The following is a 6,152-nucleotide window of genomic DNA, read 5'->3' on the forward strand; positions in this document are numbered from 1 at the left end:
GTCTAGGCTACAAAATGATACTCTATTTGTAAAGCAAAGGATTTGGGGTGCAGCTCAGTGGTAGAATACTTGCCTAGTCTGGAGTTTGAGTCCTAGCAGTGTGTATGAGATACACATACACAAGAACACCCACATATCCACGAGCTCCTCTCACCCCCAAACCCATAACAAACAAGAATTCTGCTTTTTCTTTTGTTTATTGGGGAGTATCAGGATGTTGGTGAGGTGGTCCTCAAATGCCAAATCCTGCCTCATTGCTCTAAGGAGCTAAATTTGCAGGCATAGGGCACCTTGTTCATCTTATTGTTTTTAAGTTTACAAAACCCTTTCTATGGGCACAGGTTCTCTGGCTGGATTGTGGCTCTTCGAAACTCATGTTGAAATGAGAAAATCCTTCTGGCTTTCTCTTGGGAGGGGTGTGGTCACTTTAAGAGGGATTAATACTTTTCCGAGTTTGTTCTTTTGCAGACGGCATTAGTCATCCTAAGGGTGTATTGGTATAGGGCTAGGCTGTGTCTGCTCTCTTCTGCACACACCTGCTTGCCCTTCCCTTCCTGGCCTGTGGTGAGGCAGCATGATGATGTCATGCTCCTGGACTTCCCAGTCTCCAGAACTGTGAGCCAACCAAGCTGTCCTTTGAAAACCGCCCAGCCTATACTGGGATTATGAAGTGAACTTGGCTGGCTCTCTTTTTGTTTTCATGTTTAGCAAGCCAGGAATGCATAGCTTAGTTGTTCACAGCACTGCCTTGCTTGTGAACAGGGTCCTTATTGACTCAGACACCCCCTCATTTGTGTCTCATGGGATGCTCCCTGCAAATAAACTGCCAATACCCAAATCCACATCTCAGGATCTGCTTTGGGAGACCCAGGCTAAGACAACGTCTTCATCACAGATGTGCCAACACCCACAGCCTAGGGAGCCAGGACAGGATGTGGGTCCCTCCTAGGGGCCACTTCTGCTTTTGCTGCCCTTTGATCTATCTTCTGTAAGCCGCACTGTCTACTCGATTGGCTGTTCCCCTGGTTATCTCTCCTTCAATCCCTCTGATCAGATCAATAGTTTAACACTTTTGAGTCTTTATCTTTCAATGATCAAAGACTTTCTTTTTGAAGACACAGTCTCCCTCTGGGCACAGGCTGGCTGGCTCGGGACTCATACCCTCTTGCTTTTGCTCCTCTGGACAGCTGGAGTCACAGGTGTGTCCCACTAGCCCTCTCCCCGGCCTGGAACACTTTTCTTCCCTTTCCCAGTGCTAAGGATGCGACTTAGAACTTTGCACATGGTATATAAATGGTCTCATATTAAACCTTCCCACAGCCCTTCAACGATGGCTTTTAAAGGTGGGGGCTTGATGCCCCATTTATAGTATTCTCCATATTCTATTAACGTTATCCTGCATAGTGGTGTTTCCTTACACAGCTAACAGAAAATGGAGGCTCTGAGTCTTAGAACCTAAGACCTGTTCATCATTTTACCCACACTCCCAATTCCATCTTAGAAAACTGAGGATCCGATAGGGTACACATCTGCTTAACACCTTGTCTACCAGGCCTGTCAGCCTGCTTTCGCCCTTTTTTTCTTTCTCTTAACAGTTCAACATCCTTTCGCTTGCTAGAGTCATTGCCTTGGGTCACTAATACTTTCGCTATTTATTTCTAATCATCTTGCATCCTTAGTGATCTTGTATGCTCTGATTCAATATCCATGCTGTCCTCTGCTCTGTTCTGACCTTGAGAATACATTTCCCCAAACACTTTTGCAACAAAGAAAAACTAGGCAATAAGCAAAGTGATGTAACCAGTAAACCAACAGCCCTGCATAATTAAGTCTCCCCATGGAACTTCTATGCCCTGGTACATATAGGACTGCCATCCTTTGCACCTCAGGAAGATGAGCGTTCATGTCCCATAGCCTGCTGAGCTCCAAGAGGAGCTCACGTGTTGTTGTTTGACTGTGTCACTTCGAGTTCCGGTGTCGGAAACTTAATCTCCATTGCAACAGTGTTGCGAAGCAGGGCATTCAGAAGTGCACCGGTTGTGCCCAACTCTGCGCTGTGCACTCCTTGGACAGAGTTTTGATTTTAGATGCTTGCAGAGGCCTGTGTGTTCTGTGGCTGGCTTCTTTCCACAATGTTGCTAGTAACGCTGCAACTTCAGGAAGTGGGGTTTAGCAAGGATCTGGGTCACTGAGGGGCTGGGGACTTAGTGGGATTCTGCTCCCTCCTCTTCCTTTGATTCTGGCTTCCATGAGCTAAATGACTATAGTCTGACACTGTGCTATCTTGCTGTAGGTTGAGAAGCAACGGGGGCCAACTTATCATGGACTGAAACCTCCCAGGCTGAGGAAAACAGTTTTCTCTTGTTACATCGAAGGTCAATTAGCACACTCTGTCTCTGAGGATCCTGACTGGAGTCTTTTGCTGAGTCTCTATGGCTTAGCTCTTATTCTTTCTTTATCTAAGAGCTATTTTACTCCCTGATCTGAAATGCCAGGTTGATATTTATTTTCCAATTCACCACTTTCATGTCTCAGTTTGTGTTCTCAATCAGATACTATTTTAGTAACTTTTCTATTGCTAGGACAAAACACCATAAACAAGGCAGCTTATAGAAGAAGGGTTTATTTGAGGCTTACAGTTCCAGAGGGGTAAACCTCCATCCCACTATGGCAGGGAGCAGGGTAGGAGGAGGTGGGAAGCAACAGGTCAGAGCTCATATCCTGATGCACAAGCAGGAAGCAGAGAAGTACTGGGAATGGTGTGAGTATTCTGAAGTCTCAAGCCCACCCCCAGTGACATACCTCTTCCAACAAAGCCATGCCCACTAATCCTTCCCAAATAGTTCCATCAACTGGGACCAAGTATTTAAATAGATGACTTTATGGGGTCATTCTCATTTAAACCACCATAGATAGACTTAGCCACCAGGGCTTGTCCACTACCTCCATTCATATGCTGAAGCTCTGTCTATTCCCTTTCCATAGGTCTGTAAGGGGAGGTAGGGTCCTTGGGAAAGTAATACAGTTGGGCTACGTTGAGCTGAGGAGATGGCTCAGTGGTTAGGGTCAGTTGGCTGAGGATCTGGGCTTGGTTTTCCAAATCCACATCAGATAGGTCACACATGCCTGTTAATTTCAGTTCCAGTTCCAGGGGCTCTGATGGCCTCTCTGGCCTTTTCACATGGTGTGAAGACAAGCAGAAACACACACACACACACACACACACACACACACATAAAAATAAAACAAACAAACAAAACAACAAGGGCGGATCCCAGAAGGCCAGGGCAACTCAGAGCACATTCTTTTCTTAATCAGGCCCCCAGGTGGATATCTTCCAGACAAGAAGAGCCCTTAGTAAAAACTAAGTAGTCTAAACCCTTCATCTTGGATACACAGAGACTCTGAAGTATAAGAAAGTAGTCTATCTGCAGGGGTAGTTGCCAAGATCCTCAATGGATGTCTGAAAATGGAGATAATGTCTAAACACACACATTGGCGCACAGGCACAGATGCATCTGTGTGTGTAATATAAATGTATTGTCTTCCTATACATACCTGATAAAACTTAATTCATAATGTAGGCACAGTGACTTATTAAAAACAATAATAAAGTAAAACAATTATAACAATATATTGTAATAGGTTGTTTAGAGCTTGTGAAATTTTTCCAGAGTTTTTCATTTAACGTTTTCAGACTAACGTTGGCCTCAGGTAAAGGATACCACAGGAAGGAGAAACATAATGGAGGGCTGCCATACTAACGCTACCCAGTTCAAGATATTTTGCTATGATTATGTGAACTAACGCATGTCCATTTTCAGCAAAGCTTTACCCACAGAGCTAGTTTCAAGTGGGGCAGATGTGAGACTGTTCCATTTACTTTGGCTTTGGGTTCAAAAGCAAACATTTGGTCACTGTTATCCAGCAAGCCCCATCTTTTCCTCTGCTCCTAGCAATATGCTAACAAGTGTAAACAGAGTTCTGAGCCACAGGTAGAGAGGGGTTAACCTTTGCCTCTATGACACTTAATGGACTCCCTTCAGGTGTTGTGTCTTTGGAGACTATGACCTAGTCACAGTCCCACTGTTCCTGCCCGAGCTCTGGCTTCTTATTTGTCTTTTTTATCTTTTGCCTTTATCTGGTATACCGGAGAGGAAATAGGCTGAGAGGTCAGGCAGCAGGAGCAAGGTTGCACAATTGATAAATAATAGAGCCAGGGTTCAAACCCAGTTCAGCTTTGCCCTAAATCCAGCAGACTTTCAGAGAATACCTGTTTGGTGTTCTTTCTGTCTGTCTGGAATTACAATATTCTGTTATGGGTATTTATAAGCTGCCCTATGGCCATTGGCTGTAAGTTCTCCAAGGACACGTTATGATGCTCTTTCAGATATCCTGGGTGTTGGCTTGCCCTTTCAATAATAGATACTGCCTTGGAAATGGAAAACAATGGTTTCAGTGTGGAGTCTGTTCACTGTATCTTAGGATGGGTGGGTGTGGGGGGGATACTAGGATGTGATGGCTCTGAACTGGTGGGAGGGGTTCATATAGATAAGAAGGAAGTGGTATGAGGTAGGCCTCCATGTCATAGGCCTGATGCTAGCCTGTGGGGGTGGGGGAGGGGATGCACGGAGAGGCTGCCATATTTGTATAGCCAACAGCTGTGAACAGTGGGTGAGGTAATTCTTCAAATTATATTTCCCAATGTGTAAAGCAGCAAAATTAAGAATACCACTCGAGGTGAATGTGAAGAACAGTAAGGTAACATATATGAGATGGCTGGCATACAACACTATATTATTAATAAATATTAACAAAGTCAAACTGGAAAGGCGCTAACAAATTCACAAACACTTTTGTTACCGTGCGTTTCCTACGGAACAGATATCGAGAGTTCAGAATATAATTTCACTCTACGATGGAGTCTCACGTCAAACACCTTGGAAGAAACACCTAAGAAACATCTTAGAAGAAACACCTAAGTAGAGAAGTGCTGGACATTCTCTGGAGGCAGCCAACTTGAACTCTGGGTATGGATAGGCCCAAGGGAGAATGCCCACTCCTCTCTAGGCTAGGGTGTTTAGTACAATACTTGCAGTATTTGGGGTTTTCTACTCCGAGGGTATAAGGTGTGTACCACTTAAATGAGAACAGTGTGTGGAGAGGGAAGGAGGTGCTGAACTAGATGCCAACTAGATGCTAGAGTGGATTTTGATCTTGGGGGCGTCCTGAATCACCTAGCTTAGCTTCGTCTGTTAACTTATCAGGCTCATTCTAGGCCTTCCACATGTGGGTGTCAAGCAATTTTTACAGCGATCTTACAACACTACCTGGCCATTCTGAGGTACTCTTAGGAACGCCCGCTGTAAGGTAACAGGGAGCCACTAAACGTGTTTTTGGCTGGTCCCGGAACGTGATAAGGAGGGACAGTACTTGGATTGTCTAGCTGACTTGCTGTAGCGTGCTGGAAGAAGCCTGTTTGGTGACCCGAAGTGATCTCCAGGTACTGTCCGGGTTTAGATCCCGGGTAGAGGGCTCGCCTGCCCGCCCATGGGCCACACTCGCTCGGGGAACACAGTAGCGAGCAATCACAGCGGCTGTTTTAGAATCGCCCGGACAGTCAAGGGATGCTCGGCGAATCCTCCAGCAGCAATCACGCCACAAACTGAGCTTGGAAAAGAGAAAGGAAAGGAAAAGCCCGTGGGGGGCGGAAAAGGGAAACGAGGGTCTCCCGGACCGATAGGCGGTAGGCGGCGGAGGGGACCGAAGCCGGACCCTAGAGCGTCCGGGCACACCCTCTCCCGGGCGAGCGGCGCGGGTAGGGTGTCCACGGGACCGCCGGGCCGTTCCGAGTCCTTCATTCATTGTTAGCGGAGGCTGGGGCGTTCTGCCGCGCCCCGCACCTCCTCCGGGAAGGCCCCGAGGGCTCCCGGCCCCACCCCGGGCCAAGCCGCCATCCGCGGAGGGCCCGCCGCCCCGCCATTGTTCGAGCCCCACCCCTGCTGAATATTCAGGCGGGCGGGCGGTCGAGGGCCGGGTTCCGCCCGCTCTCCCGGCGGAGGGGGCGGGGGAGCCGCTCGCCCCTCCTCAGCGGCGCCGGTCGGTGCCCCGCGTCCCCGCCCCCGCCCCCGCCTCCCGCGGCATCTTTGTCT

This window comes from Grammomys surdaster, unplaced genomic scaffold (assembly GCF_004785775.1).
Source record: "Grammomys surdaster isolate TR1022 unplaced genomic scaffold, NIH_TR_1.0 255, whole genome shotgun sequence".
Taxonomy (NCBI): domain Eukaryota; kingdom Metazoa; phylum Chordata; class Mammalia; order Rodentia; family Muridae; genus Grammomys; species Grammomys surdaster.